The sequence below is a fragment of the Trematomus bernacchii genome, unplaced genomic scaffold (genome assembly GCF_902827165.1).
Source record: "Trematomus bernacchii unplaced genomic scaffold, fTreBer1.1, whole genome shotgun sequence".
Taxonomy (NCBI): domain Eukaryota; kingdom Metazoa; phylum Chordata; class Actinopteri; order Perciformes; family Nototheniidae; genus Trematomus; species Trematomus bernacchii.
The window spans coordinates 4956996-4966653 of NW_022987609.1; the positions used below are offsets into that span (position 1 = coordinate 4956996).

Here is a 9658-nt window from a genome sequence, read left to right on the forward strand (position 1 = left end):
TGTGGTCGTGGGCATGATTGTGGTTGTAGGCATTGTTGTGGTTGTGGTAGGTAGGATTGTGGTCGTAGGCAATGCTGTGGTCGAGGGAGTTATGGTCGGAGGCATTGTTTTGGTTGTGGTAGGTAGAATTGATACACATTCACCTTTTTTATCATATACTTTACCGGTATCGCAATATGTTAGTACGGGTATCCCAGCTTTACATACAAAATAAGCAGAGGGATTATCTAGATGTTTGAATGGCCCTTTCGAATTTCCACTACAGGGTTTTCCTCGAAAGTCAAGGCCTACAGGTATATTGGTAGTGGTAGTGGGCATTGTTGTGGTGGTAGGTAGAGTTGTGGTCGTAGGCATTGATGTGGTTGTGGTAGAGGGAGTTGTGGTCGTAGGCATTGTTGTGCTTGTGGTAGGTAGAGTGGTGAATGTATGCATATTGGTAGTGGTAGTGGGCATTGTTGTGGTAGTAGGTGGAGTTGTTGTGGTCGTGGGCATGATTGTGGTTGTAGGCATTGTTGTGGTTGTGGTAGGTAGGATTGTGGTCGTAGGCAATGCTGTGGTCGAGGGAGTTATGGTCGGAGGCATTGTTTTGGTTGTGGTAGGTAGAATTGATACACATTCACCTTTTTTATCATATACTTTACCGGTATCGCAATATGTTAGTACGGGTATCCCAGCTTTACATACAAAATAAGCAGAGGGATTATCTAGATGTTTGAATGGCCCTTTCGAATTTCCACTACAGGGTTTTCCTCGAAAGTCAAGGCCTACAGGTATATTGGTAGTGGTAGTGGGCATTGTTGTGGTGGTAGGTAGAGTTGTGGTCGTAGGCATTGATGTGGTTGTGGTAGAGGGAGTTGTGGTCGTAGGCATTGTTGTGCTTGTGGTAGGTAGAGTGGTGAATGTATGCATATTGGTAGTGGTAGTGGGCATTGTTGTGGTAGTAGGTGGAGTTGTTGTGGTCGTGGGCATGATTGTGGTTGTAGGCATTGTTGTGGTTGTGGTAGGTAGGATTGTGGTCGTAGGCAATGCTGTGGTCGAGGGAGTTATGGTCGGAGGCATTGTTTTGGTTGTGGTAGGTAGAATTGATACACATTCACCTTTTTTATCATATACTTTACCGGTATCGCAATATGTTAGTACGGGTATCCCAGCTTTACATACAAAATAAGCAGAGGGATTATCTAGATGTTTGAATGGCCCTTTCGAATTTCCACTACAGGGTTTTCCTCGAAAGTCAAGGCCTACAGGTATATTGGTAGTGGTAGTGGGCATTGTTGTGGTGGTAGGTAGAGTTGTGGTCGTAGGCATTGATGTGGTTGTGGTAGAGGGAGTTGTGGTCGTAGGCATTGTTGTGCTTGTGGTAGGTAGAGTGGTGAATGTATGCATATTGGTAGTGGTAGTGGGCATTGTTGTGGTAGTAGGTGGAGTTGTTGTGGTCGTGGGCATGATTGTGGTTGTAGGCATTGTTGTGGTTGTGGTAGGTAGGATTGTGGTCGTAGGCAATGCTGTGGTCGAGGGAGTTATGGTCGGAGGCATTGTTTTGGTTGTGGTAGGTAGAATTGATACACATTCACCTTTTTTATCATATACTTTACCGGTATCGCAATATGTTAGTACGGGTATCCCAGCTTTACATACAAAATAAGCAGAGGGATTATCTAGATGTTTGAATGGCCCTTTCGAATTTCCACTACAGGGTTTTCCTCGAAAGTCAAGGCCTACAGGTATATTGGTAGTGGTAGTGGGCATTGTTGTGGTGGTAGGTAGAGTTGTGGTCGTAGGCATTGATGTGGTTGTGGTAGAGGGAGTTGTGGTCGTAGGCATTGTTGTGCTTGTGGTAGGTAGAGTGGTGAATGTATGCATATTGGTAGTGGTAGTGGGCATTGTTGTGGTAGTAGGTGGAGTTGTTGTGGTCGTGGGCATGATTGTGGTTGTAGGCATTGTTGTGGTTGTGGTAGGTAGAGTTGTGGTCGTAGGTATTGCTGTGGTTGTAGTAGAGGGAGTTGTGGTTGTAGGTATTGCTGTGGTTGTGGTAGGAATTGTTGTGGTTGTGGTACGTAGAGTTGTGGTCGTAGGCATTGATGTGGTTGTGGTAGAGGGAGTTGTGGTCATAGACATTGTTGTGGTTGTGGTAGGTAGAGTTGTTGTGGTCAGCATTGTTGTGGTTGTGGTAGGTAGAATTGTGGTCGTAGGCAATGCTGTTGTTGTGGTAGGTAGAGTTGTGATTGTAGGCATTTCCGTTGTTGTGGTAGGCAGAGTTGTGGTGGTCGGCATTGTTGTGGTTGGTAGAATTGTGGTCGTAGGCATTGATGTGGTTGTTGTGGATGGAGTTGTGGTGGTAGGCATTGTTGTGGTTGTGGTAGGTAGAGTTGTGGTTGTAGGCAATTCTGTGGTTGTGGTAGGTAGAGTTGTGGTTGTAGGCATTTCCGTTGTTGTGGTAGGTAGAGTTGTGGTGGTCGGCATTGTTGTGGTTGTGGTAGGTAGAATTGTGGTCGTAGGCAATGCTGTGGTTGTGGTAGGTAGAATTGTGGTTGTAGGCATTTCCGTTGTTGTGGTAAGTAGAGTTGTGGTCGTAGGCATTGTTGTGGTTGTGGTAGGTAGAATTGTGGTCGTAGGCAATGCTGTGGTTGTGGTAGGCAGAGTTGTGGTCGTAGGCATTTCCGTTGTTGTGGTAGAGGGAGTTGTGGTCGTAGGCATTGTTGTGGTTGTGGTGGGTAGAATTGTGGTCGTAGGCAATGCTGTGGTTGTGGTAGGTAGAATTGTGGTTGTAGGCATTTCCGTTGTTGTGGTAAGTAGAGTTGTGGTCGTAGGCATTGTTGTGGTTGTGGTAGGTAGAATTGTGGTCGTAGGCAATGCTGTGGTTGTGGTAGGCAGAGTTGTGGTCGTAGGCATTTCCGTTGTTGTGGTAGGTAGAGTTGTGGTCGTAGGCATTGTTGTGGTTGTGGTAGGTAGAATTGTGGTCGTAGGCAATGCTGTGGTAGTGGTAGGTAGAGATGTGGTTGTAGGCATTTCCGTTGTTGTGGTAGGTAGAGTTGTGGTGGTAGGCATTGTTTTGGTTGTGGTAGGTAGAGCTGTGGTGGTCGGCATTGTTGTGGTTGTGTTAGGTAGAGTTGTGGTCGTAGGCATTGATGTGGTTGTGGTAGAGGGAGTTGTGGTCGTAGACATTGTTGTGGTTGTGGTAGGTAGAGTTGTGGTGGTCGGCATTGTTGTGGTAGGTAGAGTTGTGGTTGTAGGCATTGTTTTGGTTGTGGTAGGTAGAGTTGTGGTGGTCGGCATTGTTGTGGTTGTGGTAGGTAGAATTGTGGTCGTAGGCAATGCTGTGGTTGTGGTAGGTAGAGTTGTGGTCGTAGGCATTGTTTTGGTTGTGGTAGGTAGAGTTGTGGTGGTCGGCATTGTTGTGGTTGTGGTAGGTAGAATTGTGGTCGTAGGCAATGCTGTGGTTGTGGTAGGTAGAGTTGTGGTTGTAGGCATTTCCGTTGTTGTGGTAGGTAGAGTTGTGGTGGTCGGCATTGTTGTGGTTGTGGTAGGGAGAGTTGTGGTCGTAGGCATTGATGTGGTTGTGGTAGAGGGAGTTGTGGTCGTAGGCATTGTTGTGGTTGTGGTAGGTAGAGTTGTGGTGGTCGGCATTGTTGTGGTTGTGGTAGGTAGAATTCTGGTCGTAGGCAATGCTGTGGTTGTGGTAGGTAGAGTTGTGGTTGTAGGCATTTCCGTTGTTGTGGTAGGTAGAGTTGTGGTGGTCGGCATTGTTGTGGTTGTGGTAGGTAGAGTTGTGGTCGTAGGCATTGATGTGGTTGTGGTAGAGGGAGTTGTGGTCGTAGGCATTGTTGTGGTTGTGGCAGAGGGAGTTATGGTCGTAGGCATTGTTGTGGTTGTGGTAGGTAGATTGTGGTCGTAGGCAATGCTGTGGTCGAGGGAGTTATGGTCGGGGCATGTTGGTGGTGTGTGGTACGTAGAATTGATACACATTCACTTTTTTATCATAACTTCCGGTATCGCAATATGTTAGTGACGGGTGGTCCAGCTTTACATCAAAATGTGGCAGAGGGATTATTAGTGTTTGAATGGCCCTTTCTAATTTCCCTACAGGTTTTGGTTGTGGTAGGTATATTGTGGTATCGGCATTGTTGTGGTAGGTAGAATTGTGGTCGTAGGCAATGCTGTGGTGGTGGTAGGTAGAGTTGTTGTCGTAGGCATTGATATGGTTGTGGTAGAGGGAGTTGTGGTCGTAGGCATTGTTGTGGTTGTGGTAGGTAGAGTTGTGGTCGTAGACAATGCTGTGGTTGTGGTAGGTAGAGTTGTGGTCGTAGACATTGATGTGGTTGTGGTAGAGGGAGTTGTGGTCATAGCCATTGTTGTGGTTGTGGTAGGTAGAATAGTGGTCGTAGGCAATGCTGTGGTTGTGGTAGGCAAAGTTGTGGTCGTAGGCATTTTTGTGGTTGTGGTAGGTAGAATTGTGGTCATAGGCAATGCTGTGGTTGTGGTAGGTAGAGTTGTGGTGGTCGGCATTTTTGTGGTTGTGGTCGGTAAAATTGTGGTCGTTGGCAATCCTATGGTTGTGGTAGGTAGATTTGTGGTCGTAGGCATTGATGTGGTTGTGGTAGGGAGAGTTGTGGTCGTAGGCATTGATGCGGTTGTGGTAGAGGGAGTTGTGGTCGTAGGCATTGTCGTGGTTTTGGTAGGTAGAATTTTGGTCGTAGGCAATGCTTTGGTTGTGGTAAGTAGAATTGTGGTCGTAGGCAATGCTGTGGTTGTGGTAGATGGAGTTGTGGTCGTAGGCATTGTTGTGGTTGTGGTAGGTAGAATTGTGGTCGTAGGCATTGTGGTCGTATGCGATTCTGTGGTTGTGGTAGGTAGAGTTGCGGTCGTAGGAATTGCTGTGGTTTTAGTAGGGGAAGTTGCTTTGGTCGTAGGCATTGTTGTGGTTGTGGTAGGACGAGTTATGGTTGTAGGCAGTGCTGTAGTTGTGTTAGGTGGCATTGTTGATACAGCAAGGTTTAGTTTTGTTGATGTGCTCATTGTTGTAGTTGTATCGACAGTTGTTGGTGTCGTTGGCATTGTTGTGGTTGTGGTAGGGAGAGTTGTGGTTGTAGGGACATTTCTTATGATTGTAGGGACATTTCTTGTGGTTGTCTGCATTGTTTTGTTCATAGTAGGGAGAGTTGTTGAGGTCTTCGGCATTGTTGTGGGTGTATGTGGGGTGGTCTTTGTCATAGGCACTGTTTTGGTGGCAGGTGGAGTTGTTGTCGGCATCGTCATAGTAGTAGGAGGGGGGTTGAGAGTAGTTGTGTTATCGGTTGTTGCTGGAGTTTTAGAAGAAAGGACCCAAAAATATTTTGTTTTATCATTTATTGTGTTATTGTTTTTACCCTACGTTAACATCCCATCATATTTTGATATTACATAGCATGACTTTTAAGATTAAAAGGGAGCTCATTTGCTTTCTTCATATTGAATTATATTAATGTAAATAAGTTATTATGACAATACAGTTAATGGCATTTAATTAAAAAAAAACGTTAAACCTTCCCTTCTTAAAGGATGTAAAGACATTTTTTGTGTTCTAATTACCTGGGAACCAGGAGATTATACAGATGGCTGATGAGGGGATTGCTGCCCATTCTGCAGAACTCTCCATTCATATCATCCAGGTCGAGAGACCAAAGAAATGCTCCTCCAAAGTTGTTCATCTTTAGGTAACTGACCTGGGAGGATGAAGAAAAAACACTTTAAGGGTTGATGCCATGCAGACAAAATGTCTATTTAAAGCAGGGACGTGCGGTCAGGGGAGGCAGGTGAGGCAGTGCCTCACCTGTCTTCATGAAAAGTAAAAATACAAATAACAATAAAATGAAATAAATATTAATATTTCTCCACTGGTCTGTGCTATAAATATATTTTCTGTATGATTCCAATAATTTCGATCAATTTTATAGTAAAAATCGCTGAAATGGCGTATTTGCTGTTGCTACAGTATACGGTGAGAGATGCGAGCTGAGGCAGCGACGAGCTGAGCCTCACCTCGGATTGCGCAATCCCTCGCAAACTAGGTTGAGCGTGTGCATTTGGCGCGTGCCTGTTGCTATCACTCTGTATGTCGCCAATATAATGTTTACAGAGACTTTACTATGCGTACTGACTTTCCATAGCCTAGCTAATGTGTGTAATGTATGTATGTGTGTCACTGTGTGACATATTTAGTCTTGCTGATGTGACATAAAAGCACAGTAAAAAGACACAAGGTGAGGCAGACAGTACTCTGCCGCACTGAAGGGGGCGTACGTGAGCCCACAGGTTTTAGTTGCTACTGTTATTCTACAGACGGTAGACGCAAACAACAAGCTAAACTTTTGAAACTACAAGAAGATAAGGAGGACTTTTATAAAAAAGTAAGAGATTTTTGTCCAGAAGGATAGGCGCATGGACCCTCATCTTCAAGTAAAGGTAAGACCACCATTTATTGAAAATGGTTTCTTACTAAGAGAGAACAATCCAATATTTAAATGAAACTACATTTGTGGGTATCCTTTTGTTGAACGGTCTGTTTAAAATTAATCGAAGCATCAGACTAAAAAAGTTTTGAATATAACAGAATATTTCGAACATATTGTTGAAAAGAGTATAACACCTTTACCCAGATTTGAGCACAAGCAGTCGTTTTCAAAGGATTAACTGCAGTATTTTGCCTACCTTAATATCGAGGCTGTCTTCATTGTCAAATCCAACCCACTGATTTTCTGTGGTGGCATATGGAACTTTCTGATCAGGTATCAGCTCGGTTGTAACTCCATCAAGATAAAGGCAAGTCTGTACAGAAGGATCAAATGTCACAATGTATTTTTTTAATCAGAAATGTGTCACACCAAATACTGTCGAATATGTTAGGCTATAATAAAGTGATTGATTTAAATGTATTTCATTCACAGGTTGCAATTTACCTCATAAGCAGCCCAGAATCCCTCTTCCCCAGTGTAACATCCTTCTTCACCAGGACCATTCGCTGGTGCTCCAACATCACTGGAGGCAGTGGAGAGATCAAAAGCTCTCCCGTATGCCGCTAACCCCAAGTTTAGCTTTTGTGCTGGTGCTCCCTGGTCTCGCCAATACCGCATAGCATAGTCCTAAAATGTGGATTAAAATAACAAAATACAATGAGAAAGCGTCTCTTAAAATAACTTTTTTTTTGCAGCGTACGTATGAATCCCTGTACTTACAGTGTTAGAGTAAGTTTTGTTTCCTGTGTCGTGGGATCCGTTGTATAAGGGGCTGTGATGTCCTGTGACACTTTCCCAGGGGCCGTGAAAATCAAATGTCAACACATTAATGAAATCCGGTGCCTGATAAAGAGAAGAAGAGATCACATTCAGAAAAACAAGAAAATAGGTCATCTTGGGTATAATGTAAGAGATACATATATTTATTTTTTACATGGCAATCTGTGGGACTTGATAACTGGCATCGATGGTTGCTTTCTCAGCAGAGACACTAGCAGCGACGATTAAGCTGTCACGGTTTGGCTGCTTTCCCCTCAGATACAAATGCTTCCTTGAGCTCCTATACAAGAAGAATGGTTTCAGTCTCGGTTTAGATAACAACTGATATTTTCATATACCTATGTAGTGAGAGAAACTCAAGATCTGACCTTGCAAAGCATTGTGAAACTCTGCTTGTCCTGTGATGGGGCTTCCAGCTTCTCCAGGGTTCCTCCAGTCAAGGTTTAGGCCATCAAACCCACTTTCTCTCAGTAGTTTAATAGCAGACTGGATGAACGTTTCTCTGTTTTGTGTTGTGGCCACCATTGCAGTAAATCTGGTAAACAGTTGAACCACAGTGTTTTTTTAAAGCTAATGTCAAATAAAGAAATCATAAATATAGCTGTTGAACTCATTTCAAGTGTTTATTTGGATTATTATGTAATTGCTAAAATAAATATAAGCACACCAATACATCATGAATGGGGAAATTCAAGAGCTGCTAATAATTTTATTTGCATTGTCACAGAAAAACCAAGAAAGTAACTTACTTTTGTGTGTCAAAGGTCAAGCCACCAACTGCCAACAGGGTTTTGAGCGCTGGATTTCTGTGTGAAAATAAAAATCCAGTAATAATTGATTACAAACACAAAATTCAACATAATTAACACAATATTTAAATGCTAAAAAACGGACCTGGTTTTGAGTCCATTAAAGGACTGATAGCGTTGTATGTCAGTCGCACTGCTTGGGACCAGTTCATTTTGGTTGTCGATGTCGGCAAAAGCATAGATCAGATGGGTACACTTGTTCGGATCAATATCTGAAATTGTGAACTTCCCGTAGTCCGCTCTATTTTCAGCCTCGCTGTTATAGTAACACACCAGCCTGGAGGAAGAGGCTGAGAGACAGAAGAACATCAAGAATGTCAGTTTACTTGACCAAGAGTTGTTAGTTGAGGTACATTATTTATCTTCATTGCTACCATTACTTCTAGGATTGATTATACAAAATGCATATTAAAAACTTACCCAAGCTGGTGATGATCAAAAAGAGACCTTCAAAAGGATAGAAAAGTAAGTATTGGAGTTGATCCAAATAAAAACACATATTTAAAAAAATTCCCACTCTTCTAATCTTGTGCTTAACATTTTCTTTGTCAAGGTTACACTCTTATCATTCAACAGCCAAATTCAGTTAAGGAAAATGGAATTACATCAATATGTGTTCTGGATCAACTTGTGGGTTTTGTGAGAATAATCCAAAGTAATGATGACAATGTTTCTGAAAAGAGTTGCCAGTGCCTTTTCTGAATAAGATGATTTGCTGTAAACACAGCAAACCAACTTAAATTCACTGCCTCTTTTGAGTAAAAAGTTACTTGACAATGCCTTACCTGCAGTTAGAGTGACTTTGCACATGGTGTCACTATGTAGAAAAGAAATAGAACGAAATGTGTTTTAATATACAGCCATGTTCAAACAAATCCTCACTGTTGAACAAACTATAAATATGCTTGGTGTATATGGTGAATACACAAACACAAAATAATATTTAAGTAGGTAAGTATTTAGAAAAAAAAGGAACAAATCTGTAACTAATTCCAACCCTACTTTCGTGTTTGTTCCACCCCCCTTACCTTTGGAGTTCACAGTCAAATTTGACCGGTCTGTTTTAACTGCTCTTACATTAACATGAACACCATTTATCATCATCAAATTGTATTTAACACCATTTTAAGCTGTAAACAGTCAAATGTCTCAGGCTACTGGTTAACATGAATAACTGCAGTGAATATACAAAGAATAGACACTGAACATGTATTGCAAAATAAACACGATTGTCGATTTGGGTGTGTACTCTGTTGGATGAACATAATCTAGGGTTACCTATTCATTTCCATTCATTTTTTGACCAGAGCACCATAGGTGTTACAAAGTGGGACCAACCACTCAAAATTCAATGAAAGTGGGTGATCAGTATTTTAATACAGCTCTAGAAAAAATCAAGAGACCACTCCAAATGTTTCTTAAATCTCTATCTCTACATGCATGGCAGCCATTCCATCAGTTTCTGTTGAATTCCAACAGAGAGAAATGTTGTCAGTAGTTTATATGATTAAACATTATTTTATTTCCCTCAAACCCATACCTATAAATAGCTCTAGTTCATAAGCCTACTGTGGAGGA

General features: G+C 42.4%; 1 pseudogene; it reads right to left on the reverse strand.

Annotated features, from left to right (window-relative positions):
- Nucleotides 1–4966: 4966 nt before the first annotated feature.
- LOC117483415 lies at nucleotides 4967–8890 on the reverse strand (annotated as a pseudogene).
- Nucleotides 8891–9658: the final 768 nt, after the last annotated feature.